The sequence below is a fragment of the Citrus clementina genome, unplaced genomic scaffold, assembly GCF_000493195.1.
Source record: "Citrus clementina cultivar Clemenules unplaced genomic scaffold, Citrus_clementina_v1.0 scaffold_3, whole genome shotgun sequence".
Classification (NCBI taxonomy): domain Eukaryota; kingdom Viridiplantae; phylum Streptophyta; class Magnoliopsida; order Sapindales; family Rutaceae; genus Citrus; species Citrus x clementina.
In genome coordinates this window covers 32,661,694-32,684,693 of record NW_006262339.1, presented here as the reverse complement: position 1 = coordinate 32,684,693, position 23,000 = coordinate 32,661,694, and the positions used below count along the sequence as shown (strand labels likewise).

Below are 23,000 nucleotides of genomic sequence, written 5' to 3'. Positions count from 1 at the left end.
TGGTTTTATGATAGGAAAATTGTGGCTGAATCGATGAGCACTCGTCTAACGACGTAGGCAGATGAGATAGTCGGGGAAAGGAGAATTTTGGCCGAAAGAATGACCATTCGGCCTGTGTCTCAGCATCGATTTCATGTTTTGGGTGAAGGTACGAAGGAAGGGATAGTTGACATTCATGAAAGAACTAGCTCCTGTAGAGTATTCCAACTCGATCAGCTTGTTTGTGCGCATGCAATTGCTGCTTGTCTGACCGTCCGTGTGGATTACATAAGTCTTTGCTCTGATTATTACTTTAAATATTCATTGGTCATGGCATATGTAGAACCAGTGGAGCTGGTTGGTGACGTGACAGATTGGGACATTCCAGAAGAATCTAGGAAATCAGAGTTAACCCACCGATCGAAGCACCACCACCTGGTCGTCGTCCAGAGTTAAGAATTCCTTCTATCGGTGAGAATGTTAACCGAAGAACTATGAGATGCGGTCGATGCAACCAACCAGGTCATAACCGCAAGAGATGTAAAAATCTCATTGTGTCGAATCCAAACTGACTGTATCATTGTAACTAATTATGAATTCTGAACTCTTATTATAATTTATTTTACAATTATATGTAATGAGGTATATTATTTTATGTTCATTTGCATAATGAGTATTAAAGTAGATCAACAATTACTTATAGCTAAATATATGAATATATCAAAAGTTTATATCTATTAGAAAAATAATCTACATCCATATATCAAGTCTGAACACAATACAATGCCTTACAAGGCAATATCGCCCGTGAATATATCTACAACAATTTTCTTCCTAAAGTAATGCTCGTGGCTACTATCAAAATCAAGTTTTAGCCTGAACATCAAATACATTGTAAACATCAACATAAATACGCCACAATCACCACTTCCAGGTTCTTGTTGGGGCACATCCTTAACGATTCTTATTTTCCAAGGGTTGGCATTCTGCAGCCCAGGTCAGATGTTGTAGAATCCAACATCTTGTAGCCATTGAGGGAAGACGACCTAAAGAGGTTTGAATTTACGCAAATATGTTTTGTCATCGCGAAAGGTAACCAACGAGTCGTAAATCCGCACCCTCTTTGTGTGAAGGTCTGCTTGAGCTAGTACCCAATGATCGCCGCCCAAATTCACAGGGATGAATATCTACATAAAAAAATACTAAATTAGTATATTTTATACACAATTACCATAAGCTTGAGTGACAATTCTTACCATATCAACGTCCGTAAACGGTTTGGACATAATATCTTTCCGTCCATCCATATATCAGTTTAAGTTGCTGCCATATTGTAATGAATGGACATCACAACTACCATTGTTCCATAATTGCTTCAGGAACACCTATTATATGATGAGTAGAAAATTAATAACATTTCGAGATATTTAAAATATCAAAATTATAGTTAATGATTATAGAGTTCGTGAACATGCCCAAAAGTATGTATCTGTATGCGTGACGCACTGCGGTAGTGCATTTGAAAACCGACGTTGCTTCTCGCTGATCAAGCGGTAATATGTGTGAATATGTTGTGAAGGGATTAAACCAAGTAAATTTAGAACATAATTCATGCTAGCGGAAATATGAACAATATTGTAATGTATTGACCATTAAACACACTTACCTCGTCACCAAGCCACCCCATCAAAGCATTGCCCATGAGTATTTCAAAGAAATTTCGGGACTGTTGGACGGGCTGATCCACGGAAAATTTACCGGCAAACCACTGATCAAACTTCTCACATAGCCTTGAATCTTCTAATCCCCTAAGTGGATTCATATCCACACTCGATCTTTTATCAATTTCATAGTCTGTAATGTTCATCAATTTCATAGGCCTGGCATTCCTAACTCTCTTGAAAGGGGGATTGAAGTAAGGATTGCCAATGATATACGACGGTCAGTACGGACGGCCAAATTACTAACGCCGGGAGGTGCCTCCGTGAATATCTGTACACTGTCGCCACTTATGTCCCCATATAAACTGTACAACGACATAGGGGTGTGTTCATCGTCATTACCAGCATCAGTATGCGTACCGTAGCTAGCATCAACATTTGGACCATAGCCATCTGGGGCTTGTTGTTTCGAGGAGATGAACATATTAAAATAATTTCGGGTTTGAAATTATAATAACATAACAAAAGCATATGAAACTTGCTCACCGTGTGCGAGGGGCCAAACGGAAAATCAACGTACGCGCCCTTTGAAGAACCCGTGCCAAACGAAGCCATAAACCCATGACCGCTTCTCTGTATTGTTGTGCTTCTCTGCGTTCTGCCAGAAGTTCTGACCTCAGTTCGTTAATGGAACTGTGTCCAGTCTGAAGTTCCGACCTCAACTTATGAATGGAAGACTCTATTTTGTCCAGTCGTTGAACGAAATAATCATTGCGGAACTTAGTCCTTACTTATTATTACAAAATAAGAAAGTAATGACAAAGTGCTGAAATTAGGTATATGTGATTAAACAAAATGTTCAAGATGACAAAAGTTATCTCCGGCTCATTTCTATCATCTGAATCATGTGCGGATTCATAATGGTCGTCGGCAGCACAGTCATCCTCAACATGACTCTGCTGCAGTCCTATTTGGCTCGTGGTGTCATGATCCGCCTCGTTGATTGAAGGCTGGTGCTGCACCAAGTAAAACAGAAAACAGTAAATACAAAAAAAAAACATATAAATGACTTTGCATCCGGTTTTCAATGATACTATAAAGGATACCCACATTACGGACCTAACTTGGCAAATATGGCACGTAATCCTCGACGGTCTTCCAATAATTTGTGGCTTTCTCATTTGCATCCGGTTTGAGGGTTTGGAAAATGGTGCCATCCTGTCGTAAAGAATACCAAATTTTCAATTAGTATAACCATCTATTATTTAACAGTTATATACATACATACATATAAATGACTTCAAGACGCTCGTTGAGGTATATATAGACTTCGCCGAAGTTTATATTTGAAGAAGCCACGGGCTTCCATCGCACGATTTGAGGACCCTTCCTCCTAATTTTCACCACCCACTATGATGGTAGTCCTCCAATCGCTTCAAAAATCCATGCCTTCAACAAGGAAAAATATGAAGTAAAAAAACGTGTCATTAAATAATTATTATAACAAAACTAAGTTATAAAAAAAAATTCTTCACTCACATGCACTGCAGACGTAAAGTCGTAAAAATTGTATTTCTTAATTCTATGCAAGGGATTTTCTGCGCTTGCTCTCTTAAATTTATTGGCTTTGCCGTTCAATGCATTATTAATGCTTTTATATATTGTTTCCTATGACAAACGACCCCACGAACAACTTCGAAAGTGATTTATGTCATCTACCTCATTAAGCAACTTGAAATTGATTTGACAATGATCTTTTCTTCCGTTTAGTGGTCTATCAGCAAAGTAAAACATAGCAATTTTTAGCGCATCGGTGTCATCCATAGTCTTAAAGTCTAAGTTCATAAATCTTTCCTCGAACTGGCCAAGATTTATATCGATTCCTACCTCCAAAGTACTTCTTAAGTAACCTATGCATTGTTTTATACTTCGTCAGGACGACATTTTTGCCATAGCAAAGTCCCGTTACAAGGCACCACTCTCCAATCGATAGCCATATCAAATGGTCGCCAACTTGAAACCATAACTCATTCTATTCATTTCCAGCGCCATGGGACACTTGCCGAAGCAATATATTGTGCACAATTGCGCCACTGAACGGATAGCTTCGGCACTGTAGGAAATGCCCAAATATATTATCTTTGAACAGTTGCAACTGTTGCTTTGTTAATTTTTCCCGGATGACATTAACAACGACATCTAATTTACACATACTCGTGATACGCCCGGGAAAGTGATCAGCATAAGGTATCTTCATCATTCCTCGTTCTTTCGTCGGTCCAGGTGAGTTATGCAATGCTATTTTTTATTTTCCCATTTATCTAGTACAAGTTAAAAGTATTATATGTTAATAAATTATGAACAAAAGCAAAAAAAAAAAAGGCAGCACCAAACAATGAGCTGTCTCTTGGTGCGACGGGGGTGCGACAGGCACCAAGAGCTGCGCTAAGCGCGCAGGCTAGCACGCGTCTCGCGCGCGGCATGCGCATCTCGTGGGTGAGGCCGCGCCTGTCGCCCGCGAGATGCGCGCGGCACGCTCATCCGAAATGCGTGTGGCATACCCATCCGTGCGCGCTGGATGAGCGTGTCGTGTGCATCTCGCTTGCGACAGGCGCGGCCTCGCGTGAGGGGGATGCGCATCTCGCGTGCGTCAGGCGCAGCCTCGCGCGCACGAGATGAGCATCTCACGTGCGACAGCCGCGGCCTCGCGCTCCCCTTCACTTCCCTTTCCCTTCCCTTTCTCTTCCCTTCCCTTTCCCACATACATCTCACCCACCACCGCCATTAAACACCAATAACAACAACAACAGCCCAAATAACAACAACAACAACAACCCAAATAACAACAACAACAACAACCCAAATAACAACAACAACAACAACAACAACAATAACAACAAGAACAACAACAGCCCAAACAACAACAACAACAACAACATCAACAACAACAACAACAACAACGATAATAACAACTCACCTAGGGTTTCCAATTTTTGTCTTTGATTTTGGAGATCTCCGAAGATTTTCAACGTGATTTAGCTTGTTTCAGCCGCCGACAACTTCCTCCGCTGCCGATCTATGCCGCCGACGATGTATACAGGATTCCGGTGATGAGATTTTGGTGAAAAGGGGAGGAATTTGCTTGAGGGAAATGTGAGAATGCTGAGGGCAATTTCGTCCACAATTTGGTGATTTGACTAATGTTGATAGAAAAAAATTGAGGGGGTTAAAGTTGAAAAATGCTTAATTTTTTTTGCTCTTTTTGTAAATTTCCCTGGACTTAACTGTTTGGTGGTAAATAATAAAAACTATGAAGAAAATGGTTCCATGAAAGCAAGCAATTTAAATCACTTCTAAGCCAAGTAGATTTCAACAAATGAGGAAATAAATTAATAATGTAAAAGGTAGAATATAGATGAAGATGACGCCCTTGAGCTTATACAATAAAAGCCCTTCACCAATACCAAAATAATTAAACTGTTATAGGTATGAATAACAAATTACACTCAAATTCGAGTTTGGGGTCAATGCCATGGCGACCTTCATCAACAAGAGCCAAACTTAACATTTCGGTACAAAACAGATCATCTGGCTTCAGCCACAATGCCTGATTTGCAGATTAGAATGAAAAAGCAAATCAATGATCCATATAATGTAGCGAGATTAGAGTTGTCTCTTCAACAGTGGATGACTACGATAGACAGTAAGCTTATTGCACATAAAGGAAACAGCAAGAGCACTTTTTAGTTTACCTTGTGATAATATGTAATGGCCGCAGAGAAGTTATCCTGCACAAGAGACCCAAAAGAAACAAATTCGCCACCATAGACTCTAGCAGTTTTTTTAACGCAACGGTGAAGATCTGACAATAGTTTTTTAAACCCTAAGCTACAAATATTAGATGCATCCAATAAACTAGTATTTGCTAACAAATACTACTTAGATCAATTTGCTAACTACTCCTCACATCAGCAGAATATTCATAGGCACACAAGTTTTCATTGAAAAATGAATTAATAATAAATCCACCATACCTGCAAATGGTAAGTGTAAGCAAGACCTGCATAGGTGCTCAAACTTATATTGTGCTCAAACTTCTATTCGACAACGTCAGCGCTCGCTCGTAACTGGATATTGCCTCGTGATATATCCTGAAACATGATAGATTCTAGAATCAGGTTCAATAAACAATAAGTCAAATGTATGTTTATAGATTAGCAATACTAGAAATAAACCTAAATCCACCGCCTACTAAGAAGGAAAAAAGCAAAAACATGAAAAAAAAAGTACTCTTCCATAAAGAGAAAAATATATAAACGGGTAGCATATGAAGTAGCCAGTAGAGAGTAGACCAATCCATAATCCGGCATATCCTTATTTAAACTATTTGCATCAAGTCCTTTTAGGAAGTGCTACAGACAACTTCTACGGCTCCTAGTAGTCTCTCGAGCTTACTGGGCAAAGCTGATCATAAGCAGCCATGACGGTATAAGGAAGGTTATACTTCTTTCTTATATCTTCATGCTGCTCACAATCTCAGACGATGCAAACTGAAAAATCTTACATTATTACCCTATGCTGGAATCCCTAAAATAAAATGCATTTATCAAGATAAAGATGATCCTCTACTTGAAAATTTAGCCAAAAAAAAAAAAACAAATCTAGATATCTGAATGATATTTCATGTAAAATTCAACAAAAACACAATAAAATAAAGGATAAATATCTTGAGTAGGCAATAGAACAAGAAAATGCAAGTGAGACAACCTATTCCAATAAATTTAAACATACTTTAACTTTCTGTAAGCATGTGCAAGATTCACCACGGTTGGTTTCCACATTTCACTTAAAGAGGACGGAATGTGCGCCAAGGTCTTTTCAAACCACCACACATTTCAAATAATTGCTGGTCAAACTGATGATTGGGAACTCATACAAAAGCCATAACATATAACAATAAAAAGAGCACAATTCCTGAAAAGCACCGTTTGGGATTGAATTGGACAACTATAGCTTAAAAACTAAAGCACTAAAGTATTTGGTAAGCACCAGCTGTTGTAGTTTGAAAGTTAACTTGATTTGATTTTACACTTGTATGATGAAAACTTTATTATATCTTTACTAATTTTGTCAAAATTATTATTTAAAAATTATATTTACTACAAGCTATTAACTTTTATTTAATAGTTGCAGCTTTTTTCCACAACACTTGTAGTTTAAAAGATACAACACCTCAACACCAAACAAGACCTAAGTTTAAATCAACTAGAATTTCATATACTTAAGTAATAATATTATTAAAAATGAAACACTAATAAGGTAAACGGATCAACAGAAAACAGCAACTCAAGTGAACCAAACATCCTTCATGTGGTAAGCAACAACACCAAGTTCATTATATACAAGTGGATCTGATGGGCATATGGTCTTTGCCTGCATGAAAAACTGGAGAAAGGGCAGCTAATCAGAAATTCAACAATATATTCAAAGAATTATGACTAAGAGATTTGGGTAAAGAAGACATTATTTTGACAACAAAGGAAAATGGACGATATGACCAAAATTCTAATTACACAGGTCTCAGAATCATGAATAAAGATTGTGATTAGCATCTATTAGAAGTTGTCACAATTAAACAAAGAGGAAAGAAGTCGTATTCACATTAAATCCAAAGAGGAAAATGAAACCCCCAAGACAACATCAACTAGCAAATCGTATAGACCAACATCTGAATATCCAACAATCAGACTTCATATTGCAAACAAACAACCTCTTAAGAGTTCTCATTGAAATCTAAAGAGAAAAATGAAAGGCAGCCTATATTTAGAAGAAAGTAATACACCTGTTCGGCAAGCTTAAAGCTGTGAGTTCGCATGTACTCCATTCCAATATACAAAGTTGGTAAATGGCACCTGGAATAAGAGACCATCAAGATTCAACCTGTAAAAAGACAATTCATAGTGATAAGAGTACTCCCACAACACAATGCATACCATCACTAAACAATAAACAATGAAATTCATTGATCTTTACGACCATAAAACTACTATGACATTGTGGTTTATTATCACAATAGAAAGACATTACAACAATGCCTTGGGTTGATTTAAGACTATGTTTAATCAACTTACAACATTTCTCAGGAAGAAATATGGAAATCAAATGCAAAGCATTCATCAAAAGTTTATATTGGTAAAACAGTTTATTAATATTAAATCAAAGGAGAAAAAAAAATCTTGGTTGATAACCCATGAAACCCAATTTTTTTAGTGGTAGCGCACTTGAAACAGATTAAGCTGAAGCAACAGAAATTTCATGGATTACATGAAACCTAATAGAAACTTGAGGGACCAAAAAAATTTTTTACCCACATGATTATACACCTAAAGCACACTGTTCTTCAAATTAAACAAGAATTGAATAATATCAAGATGAGCAAAATCAACCAAACCCTACCCTTAAGATATCTTTCAGAGACCAAGAAAGTAAAAAAAAAAAGCCAAAAATGAAATTCTAAAAGTGTTCTGAAACTTGCTCAAAAGCAAGTTAGTGGCTTTGTCCTTGTCCTCATTGCATGAATATGCTGATCCAAGGAAAAGAAAATCAGGAAGGTATAGAAATGAATAAATAATGCTAAAAATTACCCTGGAAACAAACAAGCAGCAGTGCGATAACCCAACATTGCTTGGTCACCCTCTTCTTGAGCAGCAAAAGCATTTCCATAACCTATCCAAGCGGGGGCGAATGTCCCATCAAGATTTGTAGCCTTGCTGTGGTGAATAGAGCCAACAAGAAATTAAATTTCACTAAATAACATTTCAAACCTCATATGAAATCCATAAAGGATATATTTAACAACAGCGACAAATTAACAATGCGTTTACTTGTTTTGAGTATTGTTAAAAAATGAGTCTTGTCTTTTGACAAGTGTGTGTGTCTTGTCTTTTGACAAGTAAATTCTGGTCTCCTTTTGTTATTTCTCTACTGTCTACGGATTCAATCCTTTTCTTTCTTTAATCCATGGCCAACACAAGTAATACTTTGAAATCTGAGATGAGCAACATCTGTGCGCGCCTGCAACTTGACGAGGAGGAGGAGGGTGGTTTGATTGTGGCTGGAGAGGAGATTGATAATCCTGGGGATATCCGTCTTGATTCCAAATTCTGCCTTGTGGGAAGATTTCTCACGGACAAAGTAGTGAACTTTATTGCCATGAAAAATACTATGGCTTCGTTATGGCGTCCTGGGCGTGGTGTTTGTATTAAGGATTTATCTCCCACGCTTTTTCTCTTCCAGTTCTTTCATGAAATTGATATGAGGAGGGTTCTTGAATCTGGTCCCTGGACCTTTGATCAGCATATTCTTATAATTCGGAGACTTGGGGTAGACGAACAACCGCAGAATATCCCTCTTTTCCACACATATTTCTGGGTTCAAGTGTATAATCTGCCTCTTGGATTTCAGTCCGAGAAAATATTACAGAGTATTGGCAACTTTATTGGTGAATTTTTGGCATCTGATGAACATAATCTTACAGGAGTATGGCGTAATTACATGAGGCTGAGGGTTTCGATTGATGTTAGGAAACCCCTTAAACGACGAATGCGCCTCAAAAGAGCGGGTGGGGAGTGGTTATAGGTAGACTTCAAGTATGAGCGACTGCACAATTTTTGTTTTATCTGTGGCATTTTAGGACACACTGATAAAAATTGCCCCTCAATATATGAAACTGATGCTACCCCTGTTATTAAACCTTATGGCCCTTGGATGAAGGCTCCCAATCGGAGAAGCTCGATGAACACCGGTGACCGTTGGCTCAGATCGGGAGTGTTAGAGATAGATGAGGTGAAATTTGGTAATCCCTCAACTTACGCTGTTGAAATGGCAGTTGACTTGGAAAATGGCGTGAATCATGGGACAGCTGGTCACGGAGACCTTGGGAAGGAAAGTGCTCAAGTCACAATGAATTCTAATATTCTTGTAACAGGCTGTAAGTCAATGCGTGTAGATGGAATTGACGAGGAACTAATAGCTAATCATTCGATGCTTGTGAAGGAAACTGATGTGGAGTATAATTCTGCATTAATTTTAGTTGATGCAAAACGGAGAAGATCAGGAGGTGGGCCTCCTATCAACTTGAATTTAGAAGAGCATGCTGATACTGAGATAATAGAGATGAGTGAGCACTCAAAAAATGGACCAGCGGTGGGCCCTGTATTCTAGGCCCACCGACACCAATGAGTTGTTTAAGTTGGAACTGTCGTAGGTTGGGCCAACCACGGTCAGTTCAAGCTCTTGTTGAGTTGGTCCAGAATAAAAGACCGGATTTTATTTTCTTGATTGAGACATTGTGTTACAGAGATAAGTTAGAAAGCATCAAAATTAGATTAGGTTTTGAGGGTCTGTTTGTGGTGGATAGAAAGGGCCGTAGTGGTGGGCTTGCTATGTTCTGGAAAAATAGTTTTAAAGTTAATTTATTGAAGTTTGGGTGTAATTTTATAGACTTTGCAGTTGAGGATAGTGAAAGGGGCAACTGGAGACTTACTGGTTTCTAAGGGTTTCCCGAGTCATTTCGCAGACATGATTCTTGGAATCTTCTCCGGTATTTAGCTTCTACTTCGTCGTTACCATGGGTCTGTCTAGGGGACTTCAATGACCTCCTCAATTTCTCAGAGAAGCGCGGCTCTCATGCTCACCCGCAGTGGAAGATAAATGGTTTCAGGGCTGCACTTTCTGATTCGGGCCTCATTGATTTGGGTATGGATGGTTACCAGTTCACGTGGGAAAGGTCACGGGGCACTGAAGCTTGGGTTGAAGAACAGTTAGATCGAGCCCTTGCAAATTCCGCTTGGGTGAATCTTTTCCCGCAAGTGAAGGTTCTGTGTCTTGAAGCTTCGAGTTCAGATCACCTCCCTATCTTTTTGGATGTGTCTCCTGTGGTTTTAGACGACGGTCTATGAAGTTTCGTTTTGAGAACTCATGGCTTAGAGATCCGGATTGTGCTAATATTGTTGAGAAGAGTTGGTCTATGGTGGGTGGGCTTCCTATTCTCAGTAAAATCTCGGCTTGCAGCTTAGATTTAGTTCGGTGGGGCTATCATCGTACTCGGGATTTCAAAGCTCAAATTAAGGAGTGTAAGGATAAAATGCATCAGCTTAGGGGCAAGCGTGATGCAGTTAGCTTGGCTGATTTTATTGAAGCTCGAGATAGATACAATGAGCTCTTGCATAGCCACGAAGTTTATTGGAAGCAGCGTTCGAAGACGTTTTGGCTTCGAGATGGGGATTCAAATTCAAAGTATTTCCATGCCATGGCCTCGTCAAGGAAGCGTAAGAATACCTTAATCAAGCTTCGCAATCAAGAGGGGCAATGGTGTACTAATCCTGCGGATGTAAATAATTTAATTTGTGAGTATTTCACAACTTTATTTACTGCTAGGATTTGTTCCTATGATGATGTGCTTAATTGTGTGGAATCTAAAATTACTGATGCACAAAATCAATCTCTTTTGGAACCTTTTACTGCTGAAGATGTTCAATCTGCCGTGTTTGATATGCACCCTGATAAATCCCCTGGTCCTGATGGAATGAACCCAACATTTTACCAAAAGTTTTGGAATGTAGTGGGTACTGATATTACTGAGGCGTGTCTTAGGTTCATTCGGGATTGTTCTTTCCCTGAGGGTCTTAATGAGACTTCTATTGTCTTTATTCCTAAGAAGAAACAGATAGAATTTTTAACTGATGTTCGACCAATTTCCTTATGCAATGTCCTCTATAAAATTGTAGCCAAGATGCTTGCTAACCGTATGAAGATGGTTTTAGGATCGATAATTTCCGATTCACAGAGTGCTTTTGTTCCAGGCAGAGCTATTGCTGATAATGTTTTAATCTCGGCTGAGATAATGCACTTTCTCAAACGGAAACGTCAAGGAAAAGAGGGGATTGCTGCATTAAAGATTGACATGTCCAAGGCTTATGATCGGATTGAGTGGGGGTTTTTTAAATCGATTTTACTGAAGTTGGGCTTTGATGTTGTTTGGGTGAATCTTATTATGCTCTGTGTCACTACAGTTACCTATAAGATTACCCGGGGAGAGTTGGAGCTAGGCCCTATCGTGCCAAGTCGAGGTCTTAGACAAGGAGATCTGCTATAGCCATATCTGTTTATCATCTGTGCAGAGGGGCTGAGTTTGCTGATAAATCACTATGAGAGGGCCGGGATGATCCATGGGGCTCGAGTTGCTAGAGGTGCTCCTTTGGTTTCTCACCTCTTTTTTGCTAATGACTGTTTTCTTTTCTTTAAAGCTACTGTCCAGGAGGCTCATCTGGTAAAAAAGGTTTTGGCAACTTATGAAGCAGCTTCGGGGCAGCAAGTGAACTACAATAAATCCTTAATTTCTTTCAGTAGGAATGTGGCAGACGATACTGTTCATAATATATGTCAACAGCTTGGAGTTGTAGCTACTACAGACCATGGTACCTATCTTGGATTACCATCTTATGTTGGGCGCAAGAAGATAGACATTTTCCGATATATAAAGGATAAAGTTTGGCAGAGAATTCAAGGGTGGTCAGAAACTCCTCTCTAGAGCTGGAAAGGAAATCTTAATTAAAACTGTGGCACATGCCATACCTAATTATGCTATGCAAGTTTACCTCCTCCCTCTCGACCTATGCCGGGAACTTGAAAGGATGCTGAATTCTTTTTGGTGGGGCAGTAAAAGATATGGTAGTGGTGGAATTAGGTGGATGCAGTGGGGCAGACTTTGTAAGCCCAAATCTTATGGTGGTATTGGATTTAAACACATCCACAACTTTAATGTTGCTATGCTAGGGAGACAAGGTTGGAGGTTAATTACAAATCCATCTTCGCTGGTGGGCAGATTGTTTAAAGCACGGTATTATCCTAATGCAGACTTCACTCAAGCAAAGATGGGAAGTAATCCGAGTTTTGTATGGAGATCGATTTTGGCTGCTCAGAAGATTTTAATCCAAGGGAGTCGTGTCCAAGTTGGAAGTGGACAGAGCATTACTATTGGCTCGGTTCCTTGGTTGCCTGATCAGGAGAGTGGCTTTATTACAACTAATCTTCCAGCGACGTTAGCATCAGCTCCTGTGAGTAGTCTTATGATTCCTGATCACCGAATGTGGGATTATGACCTTGTAAAGGATGTGTGTAATAGAAGAGATCGAGACTGCATTCTCCAAATTCCTCTTAGCTCTCGGAGGGATTGTGATACTTGGTATTGGTTCCCCGACGCAAAGGAGTTTACACTGTTCGGAGTTGTTATAAGTGGATGGATATTATATCGGAACCGCCTGACAGTGGAGTTTGGAATAAGATTTGGAAGCTGGCTGTGCCCGCCAAAATCAAGAATTTTCTTTGGAGAGCTGTGGCAAATGTGGTTCCCACTGCTGATAACCTTCTCAGTCGTCGAGTTGAGGTACACCCTTATTGTTCTATCTGTAATGCATCTCTTGAGACAATTTATCATGTCTTAGTTGATTGTCCTTTTGCCAAACAATGCTGGATGGTTTCTTTGGTTGGTTTTGCTGGAAATTTTGTTACTTTTGGAGCTTGGTTGGATGCTCTATTTACTCGGTGTAGTATTGAGGATAGTTGTCTTGCTGCAATGGTTTGTTGGGGTCTTTGGCAAAATCGGAATACTAAAGTTTGGAGGCATGTAGTAGGCAGAGTGCCTCAAGTGCTCAATAAAGCTGGTCAAGACTTGTTCCAGTGGCAAAGGGCTCGTCAACTGAGTCACTTTACTCAGATGCCAGCAGATTTAACTCTTGGCTCTTTTTGTTGGAAACGCCCTCGCGTTGGATGGTTTAAATGCAATGTGGACGCTGCCACTTCCCGTGCTACTACTAGGATTAGCTACGGCACAGTTATCCGGTCTTCTGAGGGTCAATTTCTTGCTGCAAAATGTGGATCTTTGGTTGGCAATTTTGCAGCCCGTGAGGCAGAGGCTTTGGGTGTGCGGGAGGTCTTGAGTTGGCTTAAGAACACCCAGTTTTTTCCTATTATTATTGAGACTGATTGTTTACAAGTGTTTAATGTGTTGATTGATTCCAAGGACTATCAGAATGGATTTGGCCTTATTATTTCGGATTGTAGAGCCTTGGCTCATAGCTTAAAAGAGGTGACTTTCTCTTTTGTAAGGAGATCTATGAATACCGCTGCCCATATTGTGGCTAAGGTGGGGTGTTCTTTGTCAGGTCCGGGTGAATGGAGACATGTTCCACCACCCTGGTTATTTTCTCATTTGTCTGTTTAATGAATTTCTTCCTTTCTTCAAAAAAAAAAAACAATGCGTTTACTTCCCATGAATCAAAATGAGCAGGAGTTGAAATGGGATGGAATTTGGAACCAAAATAAGAAATGAGAATCATAATAAATTGTTTACTATCGAATTAACTGAATTTCATTTATGCATTTATTTTATTTCGTAGTCAGATTAGATTATTGAAAGTTATCATGATGCCCTTAGTTAAAATTATATATATTTCACTAACAAAATAAATAAATATATACATGTTTATTATAATATTGAGCGTAATACTATAATTTTCATTATTATTATTATTATTATTATTAATACTACTACTATTGTTATCATTAAATTTTGTTATTATTATTATTACTACTATTACTATTATTATTAGTTATTTATTTACATAAGGTAAAAAAGAAATATTTATTATTATTATTATTATTACTACTACTAATGTTATCATTAAATTTTTTTTATTATTATTATAACTATTACTACTACTACTACTATTATTATTAATTATTTATTTATATAAGATAAAAAAAATATTTAATTTTCTTTAAGAATAAAAGTGTTAATTTTCCCATTTTCATTCCCACCTCTCTCATGGCAATGGGATTCCAGTACCTCATTTCCAAACTTGTGGGCTCCACCCAAAATCAATCCTCATTTCTTCATGTTTTTAGCAAGTAAACACAATCAATCATTCCCATTCTCCATTCCAATTCTCCAATTCGAGAATTAAATGCGCTCTAAAACTTTTGCGAGGTGGAGCAAGTTCCAATTTTTTCCTTGTGAAAGGGAAATAGTAACAATAATAATAATAAAGAAGAAGAATCAAGCCAAAAAAAGAAAAAGACAAAAATCTTCCCTAACCCAAAAACCATACAATTGAAAATATTATAATCAAGGTAATCAATATTATTGAAGTCCACAAATATTAAACTGCATATATACAATGCATCAGACAGAAAAAAGGCTTTTCAACTTTTTGACAATTACAGAGCCAAGAACACTGTGTGAAGAGAATATTTCTGAAATCTAGTATCGCTGGTTGACAGAATAATAAGCCCTCTAAAAGATCAGTATTGTTTTTCAGACTGTGTGAGAAGGATGGGCTCGAATGGACACTGTCACATCTTTCTTTTTCAATTTCTCTGAATTTGGCTTCTACAACATTCTCTTTGTCATACTGCATAAAACAAAGGGAGACAGGAAAGAAGGAAAGAAATTGTTCACTGCACTCGAACACAGCAAAAAGAATCAACATCACGAAAACATATGGGAAACTTATTATTGAAATGGTTACATTTGGAAGAGCATATGAATTTGCACACAGTTCACCTTTTTTATCAAACATGAGTAGAATGAACAAAGCCATCCATCTTCAAAACCAAATTCCAATGATGAAAGTAAACTTGTTTCTGAAATTCAACAGCAAATCCAATAATTTAAAGTATTAGCCTATTATAACATGTTCCATGAAAAATCCAATGCTAGTTGAACACAGCCAAAGAAATTTTTACCAAAATTAAATTTATATCAACATGTTTGTGTGTGACTATAATTTCATTTATGTGTGTGTGTGTGTGTGTGCGCGTGCACACTTATGTAAGAACTATAATTCAAAATGTAAACATTTTCATAATCCACTTCTCTCAGATGAAAGAAACAGATGACTAGGAAAAAACTACATCATTACCTTGCTCGCATGTTAGCATGTGATTTTCTATAAGGCATTCCAAAGCCTGAAAAAGAAATCAAGGTACAGCCATAAAAAAAATCATAAAGAATGAGAATCGATATATCTTATAAGGAACATCCAAATGAGACATCTATGTGATCAGCAGAGGTCAAATTAAAGAAAAGGATTAAAATTCTATTTACAAAAAAAAAAAAGGGACAAGCCTAGCTCAAAAAATCTAGCCCTCTTTTGAGTAATTTTCTAATCCTTGAGAAGGCAACAGTTTCCACAGGTTGTAATATTTTGCATAGAAAGTCATGTCTGAAATTTATGCAGCCACAAAATTCAAGGTAAGGAGTTTTTGAGAACGGGACGCTCCCCCCACCAGCTTATCCCTAGGGGGAAAGGAAAAAAAAAACATTGATAGCGTGTCATGCATACCTCATAGCACAAAGGATCAGCTATGATTGCTGCTTTGTACCTTAAATCATTATGAAAAAATATAGTAAGCCTTTGTATGAACTATAGCGTTTTAGTTCAACATAACTGAGAGAATAGAGAAAAAGGAATTGAACAGAATAGAGCAGATATACTGACAAATGAAAAACCAAAGAGAAGCTAATTAAGGTTATAAAACAATACCATAATAGTTACTAAAGAAAAAGAGTTGAGGGAAGAACCTAACTTACTGAAATACATGCAAGCTTTCAATCAGATAACAAAATGAGGCCACTAATTCAGACAGCATACAACTCTAAAACAAATATCCAGGTGTGTAGGTAACCACATGGAGTGAAGCATAGCTGATCTGTCAATTGAATCTTGTTACATTTGATTTAAAACCACCTTTCTGTACTATTAGTTTTAACCTTCTAAAAATGCTGCACATGAAAGTTAGTAATGGAACAAGATAAAGAGGAAGCAAATAAGTTCCTCTGTTGTTAGAGCTGAATTTAGTAATGAGGTATTGCAGCTAAAATCATCGAGATACAAGTAGGAAGTGTGAACCAATAGAAGACCAGAATTGTGGTTGGAAGCAAAAACAATTCAGGATACAAAAAAAAAAAAAAGACAATCTCCTTCATGTGGCTGTTAATTTGGCAATCAACCTCTTTGAAAAAGCAGAACAGAACTAATAGCCTTATTGAACTAAACCATCCCAGCATATACTACCATTCCTCTGTCACCAAATGGACTCCAGAAGACATGGGATGTTAACATTTTAAACTGTCTTATCAAAATTATACATTGATTTAATCAAGGAGAGTTTTCTAGACTACCCAATCTATATATAGATAATTCTTAAAGTAGTATCTAAACAAACTCCTTGGTTATTAAACACATATATCAAACATTCATGCATTCAAACAAAATCTGCTCAGTAATGAAATTGAAGATAAATTTACTTATGCCCAACTTAAACAAGTTTATAACAATGTTCAAAATTCTCCCATTAAAACAATAAAGTCATTTCCTTTCTTTAACAGTACGTTAAATTACTACACCTAAGTTACTATAACAGAAGACCGTTAGACAGTATAAGTTGGTATCATTTTGACTGAAAAACTAAGGGAAAATAACCATAAAGCATTTTACAATTAAGCAGAGTGATTTTCATGTAAATTCATCGCAAGAAACTAACCACAGCCGAGCTTGGGCACAATTTCCCAAGGCTTCATATGCTTTGCCTCTCAAAAAGCATATAGCTGAAGAGATCTGTAATAGAAAAAAGAAATATTGGGTCAAGTATACAACAAATGTGCAACAAATTAAAAAATAAAAGGCCAGATAAAATGAGATTACAAACAAAAACTTACATTGATTTCTCCGTCTTCCCCATCTTTATCTAAGTACATGACATTGATATCCTTTGTGTCATAAACATTACCATCTTCATCAACCTTAGCATCACCGAGCATCGACAAACACTAGTCCCACTCCTTCAGTTCCTCCTAATTATACAAAGGACAGACCAGAAATAAATAAGTAAAAGAAAAACTACCCAGTTGTATAAACAAATAAACATTCAAGAAAAAATTGATCAAAATCATTCAGCTCAAAGTCGATAATTTCTCCTTAATTGCTCAAAATCTAGTTTTCATTTTCTTAAAACACACAACACATGCAAATTTGCTAGAGCAATTCAATTTCCAAATATTTTTCATTGAAATTCTTTTGTTCTAAAATAAAAAGAACACGAATTTCAAGTAAAAATTTTCAAAATTTCCCTTTTTCATAACATTAAAAAAAAACTAAAAACGCAAAAAGCACAAATCCCAAAATCTGAAAGTCAAATTTTCTAATGCAATCAAAAAACAGAACTTTACCTGACACTTACCAGCCAAGTAACGAAATCGGAGGTCACGGAGCACAATTTTTGAGGCGTTAAGGAGGTGAAATGGACGGCGGTAGTGGCGGCCAAGGAACAGAGCCTGAGCCTGCATGTACACGCCAGTAGGGTCATTGGTCAAAGCGGCGATTTTATCGGCGAAGAAAATGGCCGACGAGTACAAATGCTTACTCACACAGTCGCGAACCAATCCTCGAAGTTTCTCTATTTCTTCTTCTCTCATTATGAAATTGGAGATCTAAGGGAATGTTTGGTTCTCGAGAAAGTGACTTCGTTAAGAGGGAAAAATGAGGGTTTTGTTTGGAATGGGGGGTTTTGGAGAGTGAAGGGAACGACCGAGAGAGTGTGATTGAGCGGGAGCTGGTTTTGTTGAATTTATATTTGGGCTAGGCCCATGGACCGTTTTTTATTTTTTATTTATAGATTAGAGGGTTTTAAATAAAACTAACAAAATAGGTCATTAAGCCACTCATATTGTGTCAATTTTGTGTTAAATTTATGTTGGTTAAAACACGACTTATTTAATAGTCGTGTTAAAATATTAAAACTTGAACTTGATACGAAAAATAAAATGTTAAAATATTAAAACTTGAACTCGATACGAAAAATAAAATAGTGACTTGATACGCTCTTTTAATAACTAGGTAGTTGTGTCATCTAACATGATATAACCTAAAAATTCACTGAATACCTATTTAAATTCTAACACGATTTACATCAAATACTACACACTCATTTGATGCAAATACAACATGTATGAACCATTGAAGTTTTAAATCTATCAAGAATTTTACAAAATAGAACATCAAATATATGTTCATCTAGAATCATGACCAAATTTTGAGTTTTAATGATAAGATTCTATAAATTAATTTAGAATTGAAAATATAAGTATATTTTAATGCAAATATGAATTAGTTTTGGTTAACTATTTAACAATCACGTCATTGACCAAGTAAATGCATTGAAAAATTGAATTCTAGCCTGACACGGGAAACAATTGGGTTGACTTAGACCAAATTCATTTAATAATCATGTCAATTTTCATGATAGATACATATTTATTCATGTTGTATTTGTATAGAGTAAACCAGTAATGTTAAATTTTGTCAGCTTTAATTTTATTTCATCAGAAAATGACTACTTATTATTAGACCAGTGTTTAACAAACATTGTTATAATTCGACCAAATACCCTTATTTATTAAGCATTTCATCATTATCAAATTTTCATGGATTTTTGTAATTAAATGTACCACTTAGAAAAATAGTAAAATATTAGTACATGGAGTGAGCTAAGTAAAGTATCGTCGAGTAAGTCGAATAAATTGTTTTAGTAGTCAATTAAGTATAACTAAATCACCTACGCTCAAGTAAGTCGAGTATTGTTGAATACTCAAGTAAATCTAGTGGTGAAGTTAGAGCATCTCCAAAAAAATCTTCAAATAAGATTTTATTACTTATTTGAAGAGTTACATCAGTATTTAAGACTTCAAAAGATACTCTAATTAAGATTTTTCAAATAAGAAATAATTCTCTCTCTTTAATTTGTAGAGTTACTTTCTCTCTCTTCAATTTATATTTTATTACTTTTTATTGGGGAGAGAGAGAGAGAGAAATGCTTTAATTACCATTTATTTTTCCTTTGAAAAAATATTTATTTGATTAAAATAATATTAACTTATTTCTATTTAAAGAGTCTTTTGGAGAATAACATATTTTTTCACTCTCCTTTTTACCACATAGGTAAGCAAATAAATATTTGAAGAGTAAAATTAATAGAACTTTTTGGAGATACTCTTAGGATTTTGGTTTTGGGGCCTAATGAAGAAACTATATACTTGAGTAGGCTACAGTGTTAGCCTAAAGGGCTACCCATAATGTAATTTTGATAATAACAAACATGTGTTAAGTGATTTAATAAATATTGTATTTCACATTTTTACTAGTTTTTTAAGGATAATATTTATGCAAGTGAATCAAGTTCAAGACACTCAACGGACAACGGCAAAATCAAGAATAAAGTTTAGAGCTCAACGGACAAATTATTGTGACAAATTCTTGTAAAATCGGTATGATTTAATTGATATATGATTTAGCATTTGAGAAACTCAAGAGTTTATTTAAATAATTACCTTTCATAAACTAAAAGGTTTTATATTTATAAGATAAAGTATTTTGTGGATTTGAGTAATTTGGACTAAAATGAAAAAGTTTTGCAATCTTTTATTTTATTAAGTATTGTTTTGAATTTCGAATTTAGATTTATTTGTAAATATTTGAAATATTTTGGGTCATATTACAATTTAAGAAAGTTTGAGGACCAAAACGTAATCCAAACAATTGAAATAAAAAATTGGACAGAGAGTGAGCGGCCAACCGCTTGAGGAAAGTCTCATATTTTCAAATTTTGGACTAAATTGAAAAGATTTGAGAACTTTAAAATTTATGGGTATTATTTTAAATTTTGAAAAGGACCTTTTTTAAAAATGTTATTATATACTAGGTCATATCATAATTACAATAAGATTTAGGAATGACATGTATTATTTAGAAATTCTGAAATTAGACTTATTTGCAAAGTTTTATGACATGTTAGGCTATAATATAATTATAGAAAGTTTTGGTCACAAATGTAATTTAATGAACAATGATACTGTAGTAAAATTCAAATTTAATGGTAACATCATTGTTCTGGAGCGGCTAGTTGGATAAATCAAGCGGCTAACCGCTTGAGCGCTGGAATTTGCCTATAACGGTTAGTTTTCGAGCTTTAGTTATAAAACCTTAACTCCATCTTCATTTTCAAGACTAATGTAAGCATAAATAAGATCATATAACACATATTGAGGTTCTATTTCGTAAACCATCATTTATTGAATCATTATTATGCTATTATTTGCAAATCCACTCTTAAAGAGAGTTTTTGTTGTAATTGTTCATTTCTCATCAAATTGTAAGTGTACAAGTGTGAGAAACACTTAGGGTGAATAGATTGGGGAGATAATCTCTTGATTGTAAAGGTTCATTGACACATTGGAAGTTAATTGTAAGAACTTAAGGATTTGGGAGGCTTTGATAGTGAAATCCTCGAGTTTGGTTGGCTTGGAGGCGTGGACGTAAGCGGGGATTGCCGAACCACGTAAAAATTTTTGTGTTTGCTTTCTTTTCCCTTACTCTTTTATTATTGTACTTACTCTTTTAGTATTGTGCTTTACTGAATTTATTGTTTTTGCATTTGATTAAGGCAATACATTAAATTGTTGTGCGAATTATTTAGCGTAAGTTTTAAAATCTCAATTCACCCCCCTCTTGGGTTGCATAACTTACATTTCATACAGTATAGAATCACTAAAATTGAGAGGGCCAAACACAATGACCAAAACCATAAATTTCAGTAGGCGGTAACATAAAATCAACTTGTAAAATTATAGGGGTCAAAACATAAAATACAAATAACATTGCTAATGTTACTACTTATTATTATGTGTCTTTTTTCTTGATTTCTTTCTTTATTATTATTATTGGTATGTTGCCTCAAGGCACCCTAGGCTTTAGATGCGGTGCCATTTTAGCAGGGGCTAAAACCCTTTTTCAATTTTTTAATTTTTTTAATATTTGTCCTATTTTATTTGATTTACCATAATGCCCTTGTTAAAATTTAAAAACAAGTAAAATATTAAATATTCTTTTTAACACTTTGAACCCATAAAGAAAGATTGTTGCATTATGGCACTTGAAATTCAACTTGATGATTATATTATGAATGTGGGTTTTGACAACATTTTTAAGATTAAAAGAGACTGGTGAGTTAGCAAGAAAAATGGTTGAGATAATGGATAGTTGTATTCATTAATTTATATGTTGGTAACATTAGCAATGATTTTATCAGGCAACACAACTAAATTAGAAAGGGTATTTTCAGCTATGAATTTTCTGAAAAATCTTCCACAAAATCATATGGGAAACCAATTGTTGAATGATAGTTTTATTGTATACGTAGAAAAAAATATGTTTGTAGTAATGATAATGAGGTTATTCTTCAATATTTTTAACATATGAAAATACATGAGAACAATTATAATTGTATTGAATTAATGGCCTATTTGGGATTCCTTTTGAGAGACTTAAAAGTGATTTTAAAAGCTAAACTTTAATTTTACTGTTTGGTAGATTTTTTTTTTTTAAATCACTTTCGGTAAAATCACTCTATCTTATTAACAGCATATTTTGGAAAGCAAAAAAGAAGTAGGCTTTCAAAATCTAATTTTCAGGATAAGTTTTCTAATTAATAAAATTCCATATATATCCTTACATATATTATAAAAATCTAAAATTATCCTTATTCAATTAGGAAATAAAATTATTAAATCTAGAGATTATTATTATTACTAATTATATTGAGATAAAAAATAATTAATAAAACAAAGATAATTATTTTAGTTTTCAATTACTAATAGACATAATAAAAAATATTATATGTATGTATTTATATCTATATAATATATTTTATTTAATATTATGTCCATTTTAATCATTTAAACTCTTATAATAGTTCAACAATGAGATTTACAAAAGCACTTTTAAGAAGAAATTTTGTCAAACGTTTAACTAATTCCATTCACAACTTATTATTTTTACAGCGCAAGTAACAACAATTATTTTAAAAGTTATAAGATTGCCAAACTAGCCCTAAATATTTTAATATTTGTTATTTATTGACCATTTTTTTAATTATGTTAGTGTTTGAACTTAGGCACCCCTGTTAAATTAAATTCCTGACACCTCGGCTGCCAGGCGTATACATAGTTCGCCACTGACTATGGTCAAGTAATTATAATCAAGGGTACTATTACAGTTTTTCGATATGTGTTGCAATTGTAAACCTATTGGGACACAAATATTTGCTGCAAGTTTTTGCAAATTCATGGTAATTATTACATTTGTAAAAGTTAGAACTCACGGATCTTAGGTTGATAGTTTGTTTGGCTAGCAGGAAAGTGACAGAAAGAAGAAAGAAAAGTAACTAAATCGGAGAAAATTTTAT

General features: G+C 35.5%; 1 pseudogene; it reads right to left on the bottom strand.

Annotated features, from left to right (window-relative positions):
* Positions 1-6,978: 6,978 nt before the first annotated feature.
* Positions 6,979-18,277, bottom strand: LOC18049482 (annotated as a pseudogene).
* Between the last annotated feature and the right edge of the window lie 4,723 nt (positions 18,278-23,000).